This window comes from Carettochelys insculpta, chromosome 9 (genome assembly GCF_033958435.1).
Source record: "Carettochelys insculpta isolate YL-2023 chromosome 9, ASM3395843v1, whole genome shotgun sequence".
NCBI lineage: Eukaryota > Metazoa > Chordata > Testudines > Carettochelyidae > Carettochelys > Carettochelys insculpta.
This window is the reverse complement of record NC_134145.1, coordinates 20053993-20078626: the sequence shown is the minus strand read 5'-3', so window position 1 is coordinate 20078626 and position 24634 is coordinate 20053993. Positions and strand designations below refer to the sequence as shown.

General features: G+C 42.1%; 1 protein-coding gene across 4 annotated transcripts in view; it reads left to right on the top strand.

Annotated features, from left to right (window-relative positions):
- Positions 1-1502: 1502 nt before the first annotated feature.
- Positions 1503-24634, top strand: part of GNG12 (G protein subunit gamma 12) — a 63834-nt gene continuing 40702 nt past the window's right edge. For all 4 annotated transcript variants that reach the window (XM_075003148.1, XM_075003147.1, XM_075003145.1 and 1 more), the window contains exon 1: positions 1503-1807. The gene's annotated coding sequence lies outside the window, so the exon portion shown is untranslated. The remainder of the gene's footprint in view (positions 1808-24634) is intronic.

The window sequence follows — 24634 nt, the reverse complement described above, 5'->3', positions numbered from 1 at the left end:
CGAGCACTATTACAGAGAAGAGGTAACCATAATAGAGAAGTTAATGCCACGGGGTGGTGTGAAGACTTGGGAGGTGCTAACACCAGGGAGCATGAGGGTGTGGGGACACTGGTATACTTTGATATTGGGGCAGTGTGAGGGCATGGTGCTGGAGTGATCTGACCCCTTGTATGGGGGCAATCAGCTGGTGTTGTGATGAGATGCCTTGGCACGTGGGTGCTTGGATGATGATGTGGGAGTGCTGGGATGCCCTAGCACAGGGGTGGTCATTGTGCATTGCTGGGAGCAGTGTGGCCCTCTCCCACAGGGGTGCTGTGTGGGTATGGTGAGGAGCAATGTGATGCCCTGACAGCGACGTTATGTGAGGGCATGGTGGTGAGGGCAGAGTGATGCTCTGGCTCTGGGGCATTTTGAGGATGTGGTGAGGGTGGTTTTACAGTGCTGAAATGCTGTCGGTGGGCAGGTGTAAAGGCATGCTGGGGGGGAGTGTGGAGTAATGCTCTGGCACCAAGGCTATGTGAGGGCTTGGGAGGGGATGCCCTGGGAGGGTGCAGTGCAAGATTGGGGGGAATGACGTGAAGATGGAGGGCTTTGATGCCATTGGGGGGGGAAATCCCCTGATACTGGGGTGATGTGTAGGAGTGATGGGGGGTGGTGAGGGTGGGACTGCCACTATGATGGGGAGCAGTGGCAGCGAGGTCCCTAGCACTGGGGCTGGAGTATGGCACCATGGGCAGCAATGGTGAGTATGTAAGGGTGGCTTGAGAGCAGGAGTATGATGCAGTGGGGAGGCATGGTGTGAGGTGGGTTCTGATGCTGGGGGAAATGATGTGGAGGGGGCATCTGATGCTGGGGAACGGTATGGGAGGTAGGCAGTGGGAGGGGTCTGATGCCAGGGAGTGGGAGGATGGTGGTTGTGGTGTGTGTGTGTGTGGGGTGTCTGATGCTGGGGAGCAGTATGGATGGTAGGCAATGTGTGTGTTTGGGGGGTGGGTTCTGATGCCAGGGAATGGGATGACAGCGGTGCAAGGGGGAATCAGATGCGAGGGAGCAGCATGATGGTGGTGGTGTGTGGGGGGATAGTCTGATTCTGGGGAATGGTAGGTTGGTGATGAGGTGAGATAGGTGGTGGGGGGGGGGTCCGATGCCAGGGAGTGGTATGATGGCCGTATGGGGGTGGGTAGGATGTGTGTGGTAGTGATTTCTGACCGCAAGGAGCAGTATGATGGTGGCGGGGTGGGTAAGTGGTGTCTAGGGTGCAGATCTGATGCTGGGGAGCAGTATAAGGGTGGTGTGTGTGTGTGTGGGGAGGGTCTGACCCCACGGAGCTGTATGACTGGGGTAGGCCGGGTATGTGTGTGGGGAGGGTCTCACGCTGGGGAGCTGTATGATGGCAGTATGGGGGGCGGGGGGTTCTGACGTCAGTGAGTGGTATGACGGCGGTGGGGGGAGGATCTGACGCCGTGGAGCAGGATGACGGCTGGAGCGGGAGCGGGGGCGCGCTAAGGCCGCGGGGCGGACTGTGCGGGGGAACATGACACCTTGGGGGGGCCTCAGCGCAAATCACCAGGGCAGCTCCCCCCCCACCCCCAGCAGATCCCCTGGCAAGGGCTCCGCCAATCTCCGAGTCCTATGGCGGGCGGGCTCTGCGGCCCGGCCCGGCCCGGCCCGGGCCAGCCCCGCCGCCTCCCCCGCCCTGGGCCAGGCGGAGCCAGCAGCGGGAGGAGAGGAAGGAGGAGCGGGTGAGGGGGCCGGCTCCGGTAACCCACAGAGGCTGAGTCCCGGGCAGAGAGGGCGGCGCCCTGCGGTGAGTGCGGCGGCCCGGCTGGGGGAGCGGGGGGCGGCACGGGGCTGGCGGCCATCAGGGGAGAGGTGACCGGCTCTGCGGGTGAGGCGGCCCCCAGCTCCCGGCATGCCCGGCTTAGGGTGGTGAGGGGCTTCTGAGACCCCCAGCCTGGCTGGCATTTGGGGAGACACGCTGCCCCCGCCCGCCTGGCTGCAGTAGGAGGATAACGTGGCCCGCATGCTCCTCCAGGATGGCCAGGGCGTAGCGAAAGCCCTCTGCTGGCGTGCGGAGTGGGGGCCGGAGGTGAAGTGATTGCTGGCTTGGGGGAGTGATTGATTATGGGAACTTCCCAGTACAGGTGTGGCAATATTACTTACCTTGGCCTCCGCCCCGGCTGCTGAGATTTGACTCAACCCTGTTCAAACTCTGCCGTGAGTTTAGCAGTAACAGTTCTTGCTATTTTTATAGGTAGGAAAAAAGACATAATTGTTGCCATCGAGGACATAAGTGTGACCAGACTTAAAACCAGAGTAGAATGGATTGTCTGATGCTCGGAGCCTCTTGATTACTGAATATTTACTGCATTTCCCCCCAGGTCAATAGACTGTGAAAACTGCCTTCTGGGAAATGTAAGAAAAGAAGGGAGTTACTTAAGGTGCCCTGTCATGTTTAGTCTGCTTGCTGCTGGGAGGAAACATGGAATTTATTGAAAATTTCCCCTGGATTTAAATTCTGTTATCTCTTAAATATGTTATTCTTATTACCTGTTTATCCGAGGCTGATCTGGGGGCAACATGTTTTTATTCACAAGATTAAAGGCTGTCTGTGATACAACTGGTATACTTTCTTCAGAGATTCTTTTAGCTGATGTGGAAAAGTGTATTTGTTTTAAGAAAGGATTTGACTCTCCTTTTAAAGTGCATTAAGCCTTCAAAGTACAACACATCCTTCTCTGAGTGTGTAGAGGTCTCTGGTGTTTCAGCTGCAGTAGAGAATTGATATCTCTGATAATGACACATCTAAATTAACAAACACTTTAGTTACCAGGCTTCTGCTTTTTTCACTTCCCCACAAATTTCAGTAAAACAATTTTGCATTAAAGCCCATATATGTTTTAGACTGGTTTTATTGAATTCCAATTATATACCACTACTAAACTCCTATTCCTTTATTAAAAATACACAAAAAAGTGTGATAAGTATCTTTGACAATCTCTTGTGAGTACTGGTTAATTTTTATTCAGTGTGTCTTAATAGTGTATGTTAGAGATCTGAGCATGAGACTGATTTGCTGTATGTCCATGGACAAATCACATAATGTTATCTCATTTTCCCAATCTGTAAAGTGGGAATTGCAGAATTCCTCAAAGGAAAGTTGTATTGATTAAGGCCCATGTCTATTTATGTGTGTGCAGACGACTTTATTGGGTTTCTGTGCTGGTCCAGTAGTCTGTCTTCATGCAACAGATTGGGTCTAATTAATGCACTCATGTAGAAACCTGCTATATTTTTAATTATCATCATTAATCAAAATGCCCACATGTAATCATCACCAAACTTTGTGATTTGTCTTATGTGCCAGTCATTCTAGTCATTTTAGTCATTCTTAAAATGCCAGACTAAAATTCATAACTTTTTAATGTGAATTCTTTAACCTGCATCTAGATTATGTAGATACTATATTGTATTTTTAGCATTATGTGTAGAATATCATATCATTAGCTAATCATAATAGGTTATTACTTTGTATTTACCTTAATTGTAGATTAGCTTGAAAATAAAACCCCCTGAGTAAGTAACCAGTACTGCATAGTGATAGTGTTGTGTGCTGGTCCAACACAACTAAATGAGATTAAAGGATTAGTATACAGTTAATGATTTCTAAATTCTCTATTTCATCCCCTATTGTATTTATTAGAGCAATCTGGGAGCTCTTTAATCAAGTGCTACCGTGTCAGAATAAATGTCATGAATTGTTTTCCCATAGAAATTAAGTGCAGTAAAGCAATCTTATCTCTATAATTATAAAGCTAATCAAATTACATGTATTTAGTAGTAAAACACTTTACAATTGTTTTGAGAACTTTCTGAAAATTTCTATCTTCAACTCTTTTAGGATACGTTTCTGTCTCAGATACATGCATGCTTTTATTTTACTTTAATAATTTAACTTAAGTACTGATACATAACATACATAATTTTTCAGCTGCTTGTTTCATTTTAAATAATATGTATAATTCACATCTGTAATTATGTACAGGATGCACCTCCCAAAACTGTGATTCTCTGGTGCAGCAACAGTGGTCCTACTGGTCCGTGGATGTTACTACACCAGAGTCCTGGGCTGGGAGGCTAGGAGGAGGGCTGACAGCTGAGAACCCTGCCTGGCAGGAGCCGGGGCGGGGCGGGCTGGTGCCCCTGCACAGGACAGCCTGGCAGGAATTGTGTCCCTGGGGCTGGTGCCCCCGGGGCTGTAGGCAGCATCTTACCTGGGGCTGTAGCCCATGCCCATGGGGCTGGAGTTGGAATTGGCTTCTGCCGGGCTATGGCCAGAGCCAAGTCCGGCAGCCTGGCTGGAGCTGGAGCCAGCTGCTGCAGCAGCCCAGCAGGGGCTGGAATTAGCATCCACAGGGCTGCGGCTGTGTCCAGCAGCCTGTCCAGGGTCAGCATCAGCCCAGCAGGGGCCAGAGGCCAGGCCCGGAGGTAAGGGGGCCACAGTGTCTAGAGGGGAGAGGAGCTAGGCAGCAGAGTCAACAGCAGGGAGGGTTAGCAGGCTGGAGAGCTGGAAGCAGGGGACCTCTCCTGGTCCAACAAATTTGTTTGTGTGGGACCAGTCAGTTCCTAAGGGTGCCGGACGAAGGAGCTCCAATCTGTGGTAACTAATTCTGTTAATGATCAAGGCATGTCTGACATATTACAATGTATCTATGGCTCAAAGAATGCGGCCTGTGGAATGTCCTGGGTGCTGGCTTCACAGTGGACTTGGGTGTTCTGGAGATAATGGGTCTGGCTTGGAAGAAATTAAACAATGTAAATTTTACAGAAGACAGTAGCTCTGTTGCCTGCAGCGCAAAGCTCCCCAACTCCTGATTCTTGGTCTATTGGCCCTGCTGTGGAAGCAAACACAGGAATTATTCCAGTATTGTTGTGCTAACAAACTGCCCTCTCCTATCCCATAACAAAAGAACAAAGACAGGCTAAATGAAATTGACAAATTTAAAATGGATAGCATTCCTTTTTATGCAATGTAAATTGAACTGGGGAGACTTGCTACCACAGAAACGAGCAAGTAACTTAGCAAGGCTCATAAGAGGGTTAGGGCCATTTAGAAATAAAATTAGCATCTGCATTTATAAAAGAGAGGATAAAAATGACAAGAGCTAGAAATCCTCTTGCTTTAGGGTATAGAAGACCAATAACCTTAACCTGCTTAAATTGAAGTCAGTAGTAAAATTGTTGTTACCTTAACTGAAAGCAAGGGGCAGGATCACTTTTCAAATCCTGAGTTGGGCTGAGGACTTGCAATTCCCCATGAAACCAAATTGGCAGCTTGATTGGCGTCTCTCTGAATTTAGTCCAATTTTTCTCACTGCTGGACTCAGGCAACGTTTTTCCTGAATGTATAAAAGGTGGAACATGGCTGCCCCTAGCCTGCCAGTGCGCTGCAGCCTCCGACACCATGGCTGCTGCTCAGCACCATTGCAGGCTGTGGCAGGCAGGTGCCAACATGTTCCATGCAAATGGTGCTGAGGGAGGAGAGCTCCTGCACCCTGCTGCAGCCCCCTCCCCCTCCCAAGCTCCTTTGGCCCCAGCTGCTATGGCAGCTCCGGTGAGTCTCTGGCATTTATTTTGAGGGAAGGAGGAGGGGGCTGGCAGACAGTGCCCATTATTTTTGAAGTCTGATGCATCAGGGTCCATTAAATGAAGGGTTTACTGTAACGGTTACATGAATAACCAAATTTTATTTGTGGATCACCAGACTTATGCATCTTGTTTTGTCTTACAAATACATAGGTTACCACTGGCCTGTACCTATTGAGTGTCTTGCTGAACTGGCCTCTTTCTGGATTTGGTAATCTGTGAATGGTTTCTTTGGCTACATCTGAAAAAAGTATGGTAGGATTATCCACCATCACAGTAGGAAAGGAAACATAGTCATTTCTGGGTGGTAATAGTGTCTCCTTAGAATTGCTATTGAAAAGTCCAGAGATCTTGAAAACTGCAAAATGAGCTAACATTTTGCTGTATATGTGTACAGCTACTCATTTCACATATGTGCATATGGAAATGTCCTAAATAATTACTTTTCATCATAATAATTCACAATTATTTGAATTATTTTAGTAGTAATATTGTAGTGTCAGAGGCCCCATTTGAAAACAGTGCCCCATGGTGCTTGGTGCTGTAAAAAAACTGACACTCCCCGTGAACAGATTGCATTTAGGGTTGGCTGATTATTTTCAGCAAATAGTAAATTTGATTTAAAACTGCAGTTTCAACTGAATTAAAGAGAGAGCATTTTAAATAAGTCAAATTGATCTTTTTTTTTTTTAAATGTTGAATTAAGTTGACCTTAATGATTTCTTTTTAGTACAGTGTTTTGGTGAGGATAAAAAAATCAGTTTTTTGAAGCAAAAATTGATAATTTAGTCAGTTCTAATCACCTTCTAACATAGTGGATATTTGCTCAGTAACATTACATCAATAGGTAATGATACTGTGATCCTGGGCCACAACACCACACATTGCTGCATACTCCTGGCAGGAATAATCAGTTTAGAAAGGAGCCTGTGGAAATCTGCTGCTAGTCAGAGCACAGTCGTGCTGTTATGGTAGTTGTTGTAGTATGAGACTTGTGTTGATCATGAATTTTGTCCATGCTATTTAGATGTCATCTGGGCTGCAGTGGAATAGAAAGCAAATTAGTGCTGTTTACATCATCTTTCTGTTCAGCCCTTTTCCATGTTTTTAAAACCCTGTAGTACAAACGTTTATTTTTCTTTGACATGATTTAGTATCAGTTTTAGTCATAAACTTGTTCTAAGCATTATTTTTTCCATCTGCTTAATGTACAATTGTTCTGTCACAAACAATTAAAGTGAAGGGTGAGATCCTTGAATATCAGTTTTCCTAAATGTTTGGAGAATGTAAAACTGAATTTTATCTTGGTGGATAACGCATGTAGAAAATCCATTCTTGGCTAGCATTTAAACATTGACTTCATAGCTGCAGAGACTGGTATTTTCAGTTCCTTGCTGAATTGCCTTCTTATGACACACCCTTGTTAAACAGGGAGTTTTAACATGTTAAAGGAAGTTCTGCTGGATCTTGCATTCCTAATAGATTGTTATCGGTGAGTGCTCATGCAGGTAGGTTTGCTGAGAACACGTTTGGAACAACTTTTCTCTCTTGCTTTGGTGGAAAGTGAACTGTTGTATTAAGTTAACTGTAAATGTCATATAACAATTTGAGATTATATACTCATCATCTGTAATGCAAAATGAGAGTTGATCTATACTATCCCTTTTGGTGATATATGATTAATGGCAAACAAGAAACTTTTATTAGCCTTTCACTGCTATGAACTCAAGGGAGATGAATGGGGAAAAGTGACAATTGATTATGGTTCTAGAGGGATTGATTTCCTCTGAGACAGATTCTGATACCTTCACTTAGGCAGAGTAACACCTTGCTCTGCAAAAGTTATCCAAGTGAATTGAATGATACTGCTTGCAGAGTAAGTTACTATTCAGCTTGAGTGAGGATGGTGGAATCAAGACTGACTGAGGCAGTACTCAACAGGTTAAACGGGTGTCTTGGCAAAGTGACCACTGAGGGAAATGGGGAGGCATAGCTGCTCCCAGGTATCGGAATGGTAGTTGTGTTAGTCTGTATTCACAAAAACAGTGAATTGTCCCATGGCACTTTAAAGAATAACAGATTTATTTGGGCATAAGCTTTCATGGGCAAAAATTAATTTTGTCAGATGCCCAGATAACGCTGCTAGTCTTTAAGGTGCCACAGGACTCCTTATTGTTTTTATCTCAAGTATTTGAAGGATGTCAGTAGCAGGGAGAAAAGAATTGCTTATCATTCTATTGGGTATCATTAAAAAGGGAAAGTGTAAAGTGAATATCGGGTGGAATTTTATGACTGTGAGACTTGTTATGGTTATTCAATAGAAGTGATAGAATGGAGAAGATCAGAAGGAAATGTTTTTGGGAAACACTTCTGTATTGGTGGGGAGATATAAAAGTTAGAAATCATCTAGCCTTATTTAGTTACTCTTTCTAATTTGATCCATGCAGGCATTTTTCTTTATGACTTAATAAAATGGTGGGGATTGGTTATAAGTGAACACAGGCACACTTACATCATCCTGCATCAATTATACATTCATTTGAGAAGCCAAAGCTGCTTTTCTGCTAGGCTGAGTCCCTTGTATGTGTGTGGCAGGGGGAGGGGTTAAGACATAGAATTGTGTACTACTTTGTGCCTCAGTTTCCTTTCATGCAAAATGGGACATATTTAACTCACAGGAGCATAGTATGGCTTGGTTCCTTGATATTGTACTGAGATCCCTTGCATTGAGATCCCTGGTTAGAAGTCTTTCTAAAAGAGTAGACTATCCTCTCTATTATTCCTTCCTTGAGGTTTGCTTTTTCTTTTTTAAAAGACCACAGTCAATATCTATAGGCTCAAAGATGTAACAGTTTAAAATGTTCACTCTCATCTGAATCTCCTGATGTCTTACATTTAATTTCATTTCTTTTAAAAATTACAAACATACTTTGGATTTACAGTGGCCGGTACAGTCCCTATGTTTTTGCTGTGCCGAGTGTTTCTTGTATGAAATAATCCAAGACGTGTATGCTATTTTTCATCAAAGAACCTCAGCGTGCACCACGTTTGTGAGGTGTATATTTTATATTATCCAATTTACAGTTGGAGAAGCTGAGAAATTGAGAAGTTGTGATTTGACCGAGGTCACCCAGTGAGTCAGTTGCTGACCCACGGCACTATACTTGGCAGTTGGTATTTAGAGGAATTTATCCTAAGGTAATACAAACTATCATTTTAATTTATGTATTTCCTGTTCATGACACCTTGCCTTGCAAACCTTTGGTGGGAGATTATTGATCAAATTAGATATTAGAAATAGTTTTCTCTTTTTTTTGTCAGATTCCTATTTGTTTTTAAATTGTTTGTACATAGACAGGAGTCCAGTGATTTTGATCCACTGTAATCTTTATTTAAAAATTAAATGCAAAGTAAGATGTATCCTGATACTTTTTTCTGGTACTGTCCCTAATAGGGTATATTTAGGTTTCTGTTCTCTGTTAGGTCGTCATGCTTAAATTTTATTAACATTTGCTTTAACTATAAAGTTACATGCTATTTGTACTGTCTGTGTTTATGGATTTAAATCCTTAAAACTGCTGGGAAGGAGGCAGCAGCCGCTGGCCTGCCTCAGGAGTCCTGAAGAAACAGCAGTTGCTGGCCCGCCCGGGGGAAGTGGCAGGGCTGCAACAGCCTCCCATGCTCCCCCCCCCCCTTCCCCCCGCTTCTGCTTCCCCAAGGCTTGTGGAAGTGATTCCTGCCAGCCTGTGCAGCTTTTGGCAGAAAAGGTCAGCCGGGGGAGCTGGGGGAGGCACGCCTAATGAATCCTTTTTAAAAAATACGTCTGGGGCCTTTTTAGCATCCCAAATATGTGCCATCCCACCTAATACAGGACAGATAGTCACCTTTTTAATCATTCCAATAAGTAGTGAAGCTTTTCAGAAGAAAATTTCTGTTTCTTTCTTTCTTTTCAAGTCAAGTTCACATAAACAGGAATTAAAATTTGTTATAGATTTCAGTGTCTCAGTCGGATAAATGAGTCTGTTGCAGAGTGGTCCATATCAGTTTGAATTGAAAGAATAAACATTTGTGGAAGAAGATCTCTTGCAATGATACCATGTATATTTTTAGGATGTTTGCTAAGAAACTTTAGCTATAGTAAATGTGGCAGGTATTTTACCTTGAAATATGCTGACTCTTGTATGTCTTTTAACTTCTCAAACATAACTTGAGGGAGCAGAAGGTTAGTTCAAAGTTTTGGATCATGCATATTTGTCAAATATTTTATCTGCTCTAGTACGGTTGTTCCCAATCTGGAATCCGGGACTCCTTGAAAAACATAAACAATAAATAAAAATGATCACAGAAAATAAGTTTTAAATAAATGGCAAAGTTACAGTCAATTATTATTTTTAACTCCTGTTTGCCAGTGACTGGAACCAGCATCTGTCTCTACTGTTAACGACAGCCTCTCAGCCACCAGCAGCATGAAATTCAATGATTTGGGCGAAAGACTCTCTTGTTCCAGTTTTCCTTTTTTACGCCTGCTGCTAAGATCATTTTTAGCAATGACCTCTTTCATGTATTTGAAATGAGACTCTGGATTCTGTTCTTGGCTGTTATGGGAAGGTGGGTCCTGCCCTTAGGATGATCTGGTTGGCTGTCATGGTCTGGACATGAGGTGTGTTACGTCGTTACGGTGCCAGGTTAATGTGGTTTATGCTAACCATGACCAGCTCTTTAAACCTATTTCTGAAGTACCTTACTGATGGGTTCTGTGTCTGCAATTTGGCTAATATAGACATGCAAGTAAGAGATCAAGATAAGTACTGGATTGTGTGATGATAGCCACCACTTCCTTGTGTGGGGAGCTGGGTCACCTGCGGGTATCTTACCTGTGTATCACTAACAACGGCAACATTGGTAAGAATATGGGTGCCCCAGTGTCTTTGCTAGTCAGCTGGACTGGAAGGGTGATGTGGCATGCAGGAAGTGAGTGAAGAGTGAGATAATGTTAAAGGGAAGCAGTGAATTCAGGATAAGGACAGTTTCCCTGATCTTCAGTGCTTTGTTCATTTGGCTTATTTTTAACAATAGCTCATTTGATTGCACAAAATGTTTCCATTCAAGAAGTTGGTAGGCAAGGTCTGAAAGTGTGCAGGGATTGTTCAGGGTGTTAAAACTTCCGTATGGCTCACATATTTCTGGATCCTCCCACTGTGTCTTGTTCCCCTGTGCTCCCTGTCTTTCTCCTTCCTCCTTCATGATGGTGCTCAAACTTGGCTCTCTAAATATTAATGAACAACAAGAAGTCTTGTGGCACCTTATTGACTGACAGATATTTTGGAGCATAAGCTTTTGTGGGCAAAGATCCGCTTCATCAGATGTGTGAATGTGGGGGGGTGGTTTCCAGAGGGGTATTTAAAGAGTGGGGTCCCAGTAAGAGGGAGGGCCAGAGCTGACAAGGTCTATTCAGCAAGGTGGAAATGGTCCGGTATCAACAGTGCTTATCAAAAGGGTTAAAAACAAGTCAGATCAGACAGGGGAATGTGAGCCTTTGTCTGAGTCTAATGGGGAGATATTAGCACCCAGAGCAGAGAAACTGCCTTTGTAAGCTGCAAGCCACTCCCAGTCACGGTTTAATCCATGGTTCATGGAGTCAAATTTACAAATAAATTGCAGCTCAGAGATGTCTCTCTCCATTTGATTTTTGAAATTTTTTTGTTTCAGGACTGTCATCCTTAAATCTGCAACCGAGTGTCCAGGGAGGTTGAAGTGTTCTCCCACAGGCTTCTGTACATTACCATTCCTGATGTCTGATTTATGTCCATTTATTCTTTTATGGAGAGACTGTCCAGTTTGGCCAACGTAAATTACAGTGGGGCATTGCTGGCACATGATGGCATATATTATATTAGTAGATGTGCAGGTAAAGGAGCCCCTGATGGTATAGTTGGTATTAGGTCCTGTGATGATGTCACTAGTGTAGATATGTGAGCAGAGTTAGTTTGTGATTTGTAGTGGCTGGTGAAGATTTGTTTAAGGTTGGCAGGCCGTCTATAGGCGAGGACAGGCCTGCCTCCCAAGGTCTGTGAGAGTGAAAGATCATTGTTCAGGGTGGATTGCAGATCACTGATGATGCACTGGAGAGGCCTTAGGTGGGGGCTGTATGTGATGGTCAGTGGTGTTCTCTTGTTTTCCTTGCGAGGCCTGTCTTGTAGCAGGTGGCTTCTGGGTACCCCTCTGGCTCTATAAATCTGGTTCCTCACTTCCTTAGGTGGGTATTGTAGTTTGAAGAAAGCTCGGTAAAGGTCTTGTAGATGTTTGTCTCTGATGGATCAGAGCAAATACAGTTGTACCTGAGTGTCTGGCTGTAAACAATGGATCGTGTAGTATGCCCTGGATGGAAGCTGGAGGCATGTAGATAAGCATAGCAGTCTGTGGGTTTTCGGTATAGGGTGGTATTTATGTGACCGTTGCTTATCTGCACAGTAGTGTCCAGGAAGTGAATTTCTTGTGTGGCCTGGTCCAGGCTAAGGTTGATGGTGGGGTGGAAACTGTTGAAATTACAGTGGAACTCTTCAAGAGCCTCCTTCCTGTGGGTCCAGATGATGATGATGTCATCAATGTAGTGCAGGTAGAGGAGAGGCGCTAGGGGATGAGAACTGAGAAAGCGTTCCAGGTCAGCCATAAAAATGTTGGCATACTGTGGGGCCATGCGGGTGCCCATAGCAGTGCCACTGATTTGAAGGTGTAATTTGTCCCCAAATCTTAAATAGTTGTGAGTGAGGACGAAGTCACAAAGCTCCGCCAACATTTGTGCCTTGGTCTCATCAGGAATAATGTTCCTAACAGCTTGGAATCCATCTTCATGTGGGATATTGGTGTAAAGGGCCTCTACATCCATGGTGGCCAGGATGGTGTTTTCAGGAAGGTCACCAATGGATTGTAGGTTCCTGAGGAAGTCGATGGTATCTCGAAGAAAGCTGGGGGTGCTGGTAGCTTAAGGTCTAAGTGGAGAGTCCACATATCCAGACAGTCTTGTGGTGAGGTTGCCAATGCCTGAGATGATGGGGCATCCGGGATTTCCAGGTTTATGGATCTTGAGTAGCAGGTAGCATAAACCTGGTTTGGGTTCAGAGGGTGTGTCTGTGTAAATCTGTTCCTGTGCCACAAGACTTCTTGTTGTTCTCGAAGATACAGACTAACATGGACCTCTCTGATAAATATTAATGGACACTGAGATGGTTGTTAAAGGGTACAAGTTTTTGAGCTTCTCTTACAAAACCTTGCTAGTCCTACCCCCCCCCTGCCCCCAAGAGATGTGTTTGGTTCCTGAACACCAGGAAGATGTCTGTACACAGAGGAAGAGGAGAGTTGTTTGAGCTATGGCGTTGATATCAGTGCTGGGGTGGCTGCCCTTTTCTCCAAGAGAGCAGCCCTTCCATGGGAAGGAGACGGTGCAAGGTCAGATCCACCAGATGAAGGTGTGTGTTGGTGTGGTGGTTAGATTTTTGATGTGTTCCTACTCCAGGGCTGGACTGTGTTTCCCTTCTGCAGATACCCAGTCCCTTTTTTGGCTCTGGTCTTGGAAGCTGGTGATGATGACTTCATCTATACTATATATTGTGTGTTAGACAGGAGCTATCTGGAGCCACAACTTCATCTGACCAAGGAGGTGCATTGTGTCTCATACACCTCTCTTACCAGATGACTGGATGGTCTCTATCATCGCTGTGAGGCAGTAGTTCGACTCAAAGCCACCCTAACGCATCTCAGGTTGGACTGGATTGCCTTTGTGCTGGAAAGCTCAGTATGATTATATTTATTCAGTTTGCCTTGTTTCCCAATCCCTGGTTGGACCATTGCTATATCTCTGTCAGTGTTCTCTCCCCTGTCATGCCTGTGCATTCTGTTGGTGCTTTATCACCAAATTGTATCAGGACCTGAATTTTACTCAGACATTAGCTGTGTTTTGGGAGCATTGGCAGCCGCAGAAGTTCTTGTGGGAGTCCTTGAGACAGTGGCAGAATGTGAGAGAGATCCAAATTCAGTTGTTTTGACAACGCTACATTCAGACCACTCTGCAGGTCTTGCTTGGGTCGTGCTGAGTGTCCTGGAATTGGGACATCATGGATCTTCATGACAGCCCTGAGATGCAAAACTTAACACCAAAATAAAAGCTCCTGAGTACTCGGTGGAGGAGAATGTTTGTAGGAAGCTCTGATTTGGGCCCATTTCACTCAGCTGCATAACACTTAAGCACCTATGAAAAATTTCTTTGGTTCAGAGAGGAAGACTCTGGACTGTCAGCAGATTCACTGTCTACAGCTGCCAAGGGCATGTCTGAGATCTGATTCTGTAGAAATACGGAAAGCATTGGTGTCCTGTAGTGCTATTGGAGCCCTGTGGCATACTGCATCATGGGTTGCCCTGTCTCACAAGTGAGAAACAGCATGTGGAGCCCTTCTGTCCAAGCAGAGGCTCTGTTGTGGTCCAGCAGCTGTCTACCAGCAAGGTGTCAGGAACACATAACCTATCATTTAAATTTTATAAATATTTGTAGGATTTTATTGGTCCTGATATTTTCCTGAGTGGTTCTGGAGTGCAGCTAAGGGAAAGTGCTGTCCATCCCATGGGGCAGTAATTACCTTGTTGCCCATAAAAGGGGACCTTTATGATGTGCAAAACTGGAGACCTGTTTTTCCCCAATTACAAAATTCTATTCTATTCTATTTAGATCCAGTTCCCCCCCACGCCCAAGTTATTCCCATTTGATTACTTTGGGGTTTTTGTGGTAGCTCTTCAGTGTCTGGGAACTCTTTTCTTGTTCCAAACTTGAGTTCGTTCTGGAAGTTTGATGATACACAGCTTGGGTTTTTTGCTTGTTTTTTGTTGTTACTACTTGGTAAGGCCAAACTGGTCATTCTGAAGTTTCCGAAGAACAAAGTGACAGGGGCAGAGGGGTGTGCTGTGTTGGGGTTGTTCTTCATGCTGATTGTGGCCTGTGTATGAGTTCACTACCTTTCATAAACTCACTTGTAGTCTGGATGCGTTTTAATTGACCTGAGACATTAATAATGTCTTGAGTAAACTATTCTCATGAAGCTGCAGAGACCCATGTGTAATGTTTGTCTGGAGTGGACGTGTTGATATTTATTCCGTTCTTTGTGTATATTTAACATTTAAATTGCATTTTGAATATATTTAAATATGATTTCGCAGTGAATAAAAATGTTGTTCACAACACATTTCTCCTCCCTCTCTCTGCCTTTCCTGTGGTAAAATTTAGACCCAAAGATGTTCCTGAATCCTGACAAATATTTCTTGGAAATTTGGTTTATGAAGATCAACTGATACATGTGCACAAACCGTATGGGTTTCAATCGAATGACAGTGTTCTGGCTGGCTGTATGTTCTGACTGGGTTCTGAATCTGCCAAGAGGTCTTTCTTTCTAATGCAGTCTTATGTGCAGATTTGTGTAGGATTGGGGAAGAAGCAGTGCACCCCCTATACTTTTAGAAAGTTTTGTTCTTTGCCATAAGTGCTAGAAATGTAACATAAAAAAAAAATCAGTTTTTTTTTTTTTTTTTTTAAATGAATTGATGATCCTGGGGGCCCCTTTTTTTTTTTTTTTTTTTTTGAGAAAGTTCTGTGGTGCTGGGTTTTTTGATCCGTGATGTTTTCTGGCCTGCTCTTTTGAAAGAGTGGCTGGGGTGTGGCTGCTCACTATCGGAAGGGCAGATCAGTTTTTCAATCTGTTGTTTTGTGTGTTGTTGCGATCTTTTGAAAGAAGTTTTTTCTGAAGAGATCTTCTGAAATTTTCTGAAAAGATCTTCTTTTGAAGGACCGCTGTAGTATAGACATAGCCAGTGACAACTAGTGTTTGCACAAGCTAAAAAGGCAGAACAAAAATGCTGAAAATCTTTATAGATTTCTAATGTACCATGTTAGCTGTGCACCATTCCTTTTAGTTGGTTATTCATATTGGTAATTTGTGCTAAGAACCAAATCCATGCAAACAAGTTTGGTGTTGCCCAAGTGTGCAGAAATAATGGCAAATGAGTAGAACAAGTGATTGCTTGGAAATTATAATAAATGGGCTCCGTTTATGAGATATAAATGCTGTCCTTTTATATTCAGTGCATATGGGCCAATAAAAGTTAAAAAAAGAAAAAAAAACACATAAGGAATGGATCTGTGAAATAGATTATGAGAAGTCCCATTTCTTCAGCCATTGTACATAATTTTTCAGTGTTGTGTATTTTCTGTAACAACATCTGAACTATGTGATGAATTTTAAGTCAGGCACAGTAGGAATTCAAGATGTCTCCAAACTACAAATCTGAACATTTTGGATTTTGGGAAATTTCAGATCTGTATCCAAACTTTACAACTTTTAAGAGTAACAGGCACATTCAGGTGGTATTTTTATATATAATATAGCGCGCGTGTGTGTGTAATCTGAATGTGCCTGTAGTTCTTAAAAGTTCCAGTTATGCAGTAAACACTTTCATATCCAGCATGCCAGATAGTAAAATATTCTGGATAATTGAGAGGTATACCTAGCAATACATAACACTAAAGAAAAACAACAGTAGATATTAAGAAACAAAAAAAATTGTATGTAGAGTACTTTATTTACCAACAATAGTAGTATTGTACACTAATCTCATACTATATTTTCTGTATGTATTTGTATTCATGCTCACTATACTGTACTCACAGAAAATGTAACTAAAATTAACTTATGGTTAAAATGCTGGTTATTTGAGAGTTCTGGATAACAGAATGCCAGATATGAGAGAGTTTACTGTATGTGTATGTAAACATAAAAAGTACACCAGGCATAAAAATGTGTTTTAGGCTAACATATCAGAGCCTGGCTTACTATGAGTTCTCTACAGTCTGTGCAAGCATGAGCAGCCTAAATCTGCTCACTTCGTTGCTTAGTAGCATACTTTCTAGGTGAGTGACTCTCATTCTGCACAGAAATCATTATTTATTATGTAGGCGTTAAATTACTTTTAGTAAAAATAATTTTGTCTGAAATGTATGATGTCTGCAGAAGAGAAAAAGTGGTGTTTTAGTTATTTTCTGGAGGACAGTGGAAAGTGTGAGACAAATATTATGCTTGTTCCAAGTCTAATGAAATAACTTGATATTTATATTGCTTTTTGAATGTTCCTAGCAGTGATCAGACTATAACTAGTCTTTACAATATCCCAATGAGATAGAAAAGTAAATATCTTCATTTTATAGATGAGGAAACTTGGAAATAGAGGTGTAATGTGTATTGCTTATGATTGTACAGTTATGTCTGTGACAGACCACAATTTACATTAGAACTCCTGCTTTTCAAGCCTGTGCTAATTTTGGTAGATTATGTTCTCACCTTGTTATTACCTCTGATAAAGAGTAAGTTCTGAAGTGTTTTTTTAAAGTCTCAAGTCTTGTTAAATAGGCAAGCTACTTTTCTGATGGTATGACAGAGCAGAAGATAAAAAGTTTGCTCTATCATTTCCGAGAACTGGAATCTGCCTTTCATAGTTGTAAGGTATATTGTATTACACAAACAGACAAAAAAGGCCTTGGTTAATTCACAGCTAAGTGAACTATTAGGAAATCAAAATAATTTTAAAAATTAAGTGCTCTACTCTGCAGTTGTTTTGAATGGCTTACATGTCCAGTGCATGCACATGGTAAAGCAGATTCTTGAAGTGTAAACTGCATTGACAGACTTGAGCCCATGGGTGGTAGGTGAAGCTGCTACTTGGTGAGGCAAACTCCCCAGCCTGTGGCTCTACCCATACTGCACCCCTGCTCTGCCCAGGCTCCTTCCCTAATCTGCTATGGCCTCATCCTTCCCCACTCTCTCTCTCTTTTCTCCTCACTCCCCTCTGCTCACATCTTCTAGCCAAGTCCCTAAGACCAGACATAGCAGATGACATTTGGGGTGGGGGGGAATCTCTTCTAAAATTTCTTTCTAAAGGAAATATAGCAGGTTTGTCCAACTATCCAGAAGAAAAAGGATGTTATCCTTTTAAGGGCCCTTTTCAGCAGGGAAGTGAAAGGAGAGAGAATGGACAGAAAGACTTTGGAAAGCAAGCTTTTGTGCTAAAATTAAACTGTATTTTAGAGATGTGTAGTCTTTTGAATAATGTAGTTTTAAAAAAACTGTATGTCTGAAGAGCCAGACATTTAAGGCTAAAGCTGAATCCTGAATATGCAGTTTATGCATCTGAAAATCTATGCAAGGTTCTTTTAGAGATGTGATTTTTATAATGTTCAGCAACTAACGAAATATTTAAGGCAAGTTTTTAAACTCTTAACAGTAGTGCACAACTGTTTTTTGTCAATAAGTTCAGAAACTCATATAAGTCCAGAATTGCGCATGTTTAATGGCTTCATTACCACTTAATGGCTCTTTCACAGGTTCACTGTTATAATAGATTGTGTAAGCTTTTTGCTTTTAAGTTAACTATATTCACTTTAGGGGAAGAGTCACAAAGCTGCAACGGCCTGCTGCGAGAGTCTACAGGAATTGTCAAAATAGGAATAGTAAAATGGGAGTGGTCTGCCACTAAGACTTAAGGAAGATGTTGCTTGTCACCCATATTTGAGCCACCTTATGGGATTGGCACTAAAATGGCTGCCCCCTCAATAAGTAGAAAAACAACCCCCATATTGAAGTAGCTTTATAATAGCTTGTTTATAATAGCTGCATGGGACATACTTTTAACAGTATATCCACAATTTATTAAATATTTATGTCTGTTGTGTTATGACTAAATCATTCTAGATTTCCTGTTAGTTATTGCTGCTTTGAAAATGGTTTAAGCTAAACTGGAAAAAGGCACCCTTATTCTGGAATAAAAGAATCCATCTGTGGAGTTACTCTAGAATAGTTCTATTGCTTTGAATTCACACCTTGCTTTAGTCCAGATTCAGTGTTCATGTGTTGACATGCCCTCACTGCCTACATTGAAGTCTAGCTGTAATTTTGCCTCAAGTGTTAAAGTGGTTTTTGTGTGGGTGTACTGTAATTTGCATATTTGTTTTTTAAAATTACTCTACTAGGCTGCAATTATTCCCTTTCTTTTTAAGTGAATGGAACGTCAGTCACTTGGATCTGCCATGAAGGGTAGAAAATGGGAGAGAAACTTTGGGGATTCTTGAAAATGTTTTGTTGACAGCTTGGCTTGCCTGTGGATCTCCACAGATACACCGAGCCCCTGAGGCCTTATGCACAGCTGCTCTGCTGGCTCATTCTCCTACAATTCATGTTGCCTTCAGATAACTTTCCCCAGCAGTTGCTCAGCAGCAGTCACAGAGAGGCCCAAAAATAGTTAACAAGGTTTAAAACAACATTTACTTTTATTCATATAGTCACAGGGTCAGAAGTAGTGCAGGATGTGTAAAGTGATGTTTCCCTGCTTTACCTTCCCCCAAATGCTAGAGTATTGAGTCTCAGAACTGTAAAGGAGAGTTTCTGCTATGAGAGTGGAGATGGGGTGCTGTCAGTCTGACAGCTTCACTGCCTCATTTTTCTGCCCCTTATACATGGGTTTATTCTGCATGCTTCCCAAGCAAATGCTGATTGGGGAGTGGGGGACAGACAAGCGTAATAGGGAAGTTCTGCCCTGCATTCTATATCATAGTTATATAGTAGTGGTTTTTAACCACTAGTTTGTTTTATAGAAGCTTTGAATTATTAATTTTTTGGAGTGGAAAATGGCTACTAATTTATAGCAGAATTTATTTGTATATACCTTTTAAAGTGAAAATTCCTTAGCATACTCATTCAAAATATATATGGCAATTTGTGTTATTAAACCATCTGTTTTTGTCATTACATTAGTGATTTCCTTTGTTTTACCTCAGATGTCAGAAAGCAGATGCATACTGTTTTTGTAAAAAAATCTTTGAAGTTTTAAAGGACTGTTCATGTCTATGTAAAGAAAAACATGAATGTACAGGTTGAACATCTGTAGTCCGGCACGCTATCATCTGGCAACATCCGTGGTCCATCATGATTTTAGATAGTTAGACAGTTTGTCTATTTATCATGGGGGTGGCCAAGTTTCCAGTGGTGCCATAAAGTTTGCTTACAGCCACCAGTCCTGACTCTCAGTGTTCTCTGGTGTTATTTAGCTCTGATTTACCCATAAATGTCTTCTAAAGGCCCAGTATGCAGTGGAAGTGTTGGTAATGTTGCTAAACAATATTGACCTCCTATGGTTTGGCAAATTCTAGGTGCCAAGGGTGCCGGACTAGAGAGGTTCATCCTTTTATAACCTTTTCTTTCCTTATAGGTTTTGCTATTTTATTTGAATAATATAAAAATTAGAAATTGCTCATTTAAAGTAAAAGCATCATAAAAGCTCTGTTTTATGCAGCACAACTGTAGAATGTATTTTAGGGAAAAATAGAAGTGGCAATGTTTTTTGTGCCTTTGTTTGCCAGCCTCCTGGAAGTGGAACCCATAGCATGGGAACAGCAAGAACCCAAGAAACTCAGCAAGTTTTTGTACACACACAGCTTTACATGATTATTCCCTTTTCAGGAAGAGGGTTTTGGAGGCTATGAAGCAGGAGTATTCTAAACATCTCAGATTTAGGGTGTTTGCTCAGAGGCTAATCCTCTGCATTTTTTCAGGCTCCCTTTTATGGGATTTTCTGACTCATTTTTCTTTTCTTAGTTCTCCTGCTCACTTCAACAGAAAATGTGTAGCAGGGTCATTAGTTTTTGTGATTGAGTGTGTAAGGCTGTCTATAACATGGACCTTACGGTGGCACAGCTATAACACTGCATCTGTGCTGCTGTAAGGTCTCCTGTGTATCTGCACTGTGTTGGAGGGAGAGCTCTCTCCCAGCAGCATAATTAAATCACCTCCCAATGAGCAGTGGTATCTGTGTCAGTGGGAGATGCTATTACACTGACACAACGCTGTCTATACAAGTGTTTTTGTCCATGAAATTTGTGTTGGTCAGGGGTGTGTCCTTCTTCTTCTCACCTTGACTCACAAAAGTTTTGCTGACAAAAGTGCTAATGTTTACAAAGCCGAAGTCTTAACAAACTTGTTTTAAAATAGAAGTCCTGTGGCACCTTATAAGCTAAGATATTTTGGAGCATAAGCTTTCGTGGTCAAAGACCTGCTTCGTCAGATGCGTGAGTGGCAGGGGGAGCGGGTTCAGAGGAACCACCCACCCACTCATGCATCTGATGAAGTGGGTCTGCTTATGCTCCAAAATATCTTAGCTTATAAGGTGCCACAGGACTTATGCTCCAAAATATCTGTTAGTCTGTAAGGTGCCACAGGACTTCTTGTTGTTCTCAAAGGTGCAGACTAACACGGCTACCTCTCTGACACTTGTTTTAAAATGTATCTTGGTACTGAAACTATATACAATTAAGTGTCTGTTGATTGAATAAAAAGGATTCAGGCAAAAGAAAAAGTTGGTATATTACATTCTAAACCTTTTTATCCTTTAATATGTTAGCATTCTATTTAGCCATTTGTTTAAAATGTCAGCAACAGTAAAGAGTTATTTATCTGTTTCTAGTTTAATAGTATTTGTGGATCATTCTACTTTGGATGTGCTGGAAACTTATTTTACATTTCATGCACAGCAATAAGTGTAACTCTTCAGCTAATTATATTAATCTGTCAGTCACCAGACTGAGCTATGACTCTGCTCCAGCTCTCCAATGGTACTGGCGTAGGCTTCTTGTTTTAACTGCAAAAAATACAGTGAGTTTCCCAGATCTTACGGCTTTTTTCAGTTCTGCTAATGAATTGTCTGTTGCCTATCTACATATTCAGTGTAATAGTCACTAGGTAGCGTATATCAAAACAAAAAAGCAGTCAAGTAGCACTTTAAAGACTAACAAAATAATTTATTACGTGAGTTTTTGTGGGATAGACCCACTTCTTCTTAGGTGTATATAGTGTACATCTAATACAGTCTTTAGTGGAGGGCATCTCCACTGGGGTTATCATCTTTTTAAAAGCACTTCAGTGAAGACACTCCTACATTGACAAGAAAACTCCTATAGACATTGTTAATCCACCTCCACAAGTGGCAGCAGGTATGTTGGTGGAAGAAGCTCTCTTGACGAAATAGCACTGTCTACACCACATGTTACATAACTTGCAAAAGTATGAGTTGTACTGAAAGATCTCTTGAAACACATTATAATTAACTGAGAAAATGTAAACCATTTATTGTTCTTGTAAAGAATAATTTTAATGTTACTGCAAAAGTATTAATTATGCCTGGCCCTGCACAGTTTTTGGGATGATAAGAGATCAAATCAATATGTGCTTTAAGAATCAATGAAAAAGTTATTTGTAATCTTTTTGTAATATAGTCCTCTTTTAGTAAAAGTTCCACTACTCCTTGTATTTGACCACTGTTTCTCTTATCCAAAGCATTGACAGTTAATTTGACACCCAGCTTTTTTTTACCCAAATAAAGAAGAGATCTAGTCATTCATGTGGTAGCATGTAATTTTTTTCTTTTTTCTGTTTAAAGTGCTACATGACTGCTTGTTTGTTTTGTTAGAATACGGACTAACATGGCTACCTCTGTGTTACTGCTTTTATTCTCTGTTGAGGCTTCAGTTAAATTGCGTGTCTGAAGTGTACCTGATCCCATTACTGTTCTTTCATGTTTAACAATGTTATGAAATGACCATTGCCCATGAGTTGTGATTGTCTTACAGTCTGAAGTTTGTTTTGCTGAAGATTTATTCGTTTAAATGTTTGAGATGGGTGTTAAATACAATATCAAATGATTGTACCTGAAATTCAACATTCTGACAGTAGTGAATATTGGCTGCAAGGGGAGCCCATGGGTCTTAGATCTCTCAGACTCTGAGAACTCTTTTCTGGGATCATGGGACTTTAGGGGAAACTGGGGGACTCCAAGGATATGTCTGCTCTGAAATAAACCCTCCATGACTGGCTCATGTCAGCAGACTCATGGGCCTTTGGCTCCAAGGCCAGGAAGTTGCAGTATAGATCTCTGGACTTGGGCTGGATCCTGAGTTCTGCGACCTTCTCCCTTCATGGGGTCCTACTGTCCAGGCTTGGCTAGAGCCTGGATACCTACCCTGCAATTTTATAGTCCAATATTGGATTTACCATAGCACCAATGGCTCTGCGGTGCTGGAACCAAGCTCAGAATATCCTGCATCACTCGCTTCCTCCCATCTCACAGCCCTGTAGGAGTGGGCTGCAGAAGGGTGCTAAGGTCCATATTGGGAGTTAAGAGCCCAAGAAACTGGGAGCTGTAGTTCCTTGGCCAGCCATCTGCCTAGTCAGCTAACCCTGGAGCAGGGAAGGGACTACATTTCCCAACATTCCCTTGGTAGCTGGCAACAGAAGAGGGAGAGGGGACTTGAGCAGCTTGTTGTGAATGGAGAGCTGGCTTCTAGAGGGAGGTGGAGATGTGAATTGGAAACGTGTATGTCCGAAGAAGAAAAGGTTTTAGCCCAGCTCTCACCATACTTACCCTAACTGTATTAGGGATGCTGGTGGCCTTCTCTGTCAGTCCCCAAAGAAGGAACTGGGCATATTGAGAGAACAGTGCACCTCTGTCTGAAGCCTAGCAAGAGAAGGGTGTGAACTTCACCAGAATAGTTTGAGGGGTAGTCACGTTTGTCTGTGTCTTTGCAAAACAAAGCAAGCAGTCCTGTAGCACCTTAAAGACTAACTATTTTATTTATTGGGTAATATTTCCCATGAAATCTCATACCTAATAAATAAATTGTTAGTCTTTAAGATGACACAGGACTGCTTTCTTCGTTGTACCAGGAGGAGTTAAAATGATATGGGAGGGGACTCTCTAGGACTTAGGCAGCTTTAAGTACCATACCCGGCACATAGGAGCATTTCACTCAATTTCCACTTTGCATTGGCAAATTCCCCACAGAAACAAAGAGTGGAGCAAAAGAACAATAAACTCAACTTTCCTCACTATGTGGGAATGTCTTCTAATATGGATCCAAATAGACAAACTGAAAGTTGTTCCCCTTTAGTTCTGTAATGATGCAGCACCAGCCCTGTGTTCTGTGCACATCCAAAAGTCCTACTGAATTCAGAAGTGCCTTCCTTTTAGAATGTTACTATTTAATATTTTTAGACTTTATAAGCTAAGCAGATTTACACTTAGCTTTTTCTGAGGTGCCTCCCACCCCGTTACTAAGTGCAGCGAGAGGTATTGGTTATTCATTAGCAGTGCAGCATAGAATGCACTTTGTTTCCACAGATTAGAATGAGGTCCTTTGTTTTTATATACACAGTCTATTAAAAACAATGAAAAAACTCTCACTTAAACAGGCTTTGGGCAGAACTGGTTATACATGGGGTAACTCCACTGTCGTCATACTGTCCTGGTCCCAGAGGCAAAGAGTGGTGTGAACTTGTTGTAGAGCTGGTGTTCAGGGTTGGGAACTTCCTGGTGTCCCAGCCTCCAAAATCATTCAGGCTGCACTTTCGGCATGACTGTGTGGTAGCTGAGGGGTGTGTGGGAATTAGGGGCCACTACTGCAGGTGATGGGCAGGTGTATGTTTTCACCACCCTGACTTACTTAACTGTGTCAGTATAACTTCTTTTAAAAGTAGACCAAGCTCCAATTTACTTTTCGAAGAAGCATAGGTTTGGATCATTTTTCAGAAATTTTAGAAGTACTATTATTTTTATGATTGCTTTAGTGTGACCTGTGTGCCAGGCACTTCCCAAACACAAGATGCCATTTCTGCTTTATAGAGCTCACAGTTGAAAAATACAAGGAAAGTACAAAGAGTTGGGAGATGGCTAAATCATTCAAAGTAGTATTTGTTAAATAGATGCCAAGTATGTTCACTGGTTCTCTATCTAGCCATTATCTGTTCTGTTCTGGTTTCTTGTGGACCTAACAGAAGTTGGTCTGTAGAAGAGATATAAAATGGTTGTTTTTGGCTGCTTCTTTGGGAAATTTCTGATTTTTTTCACCCATTTT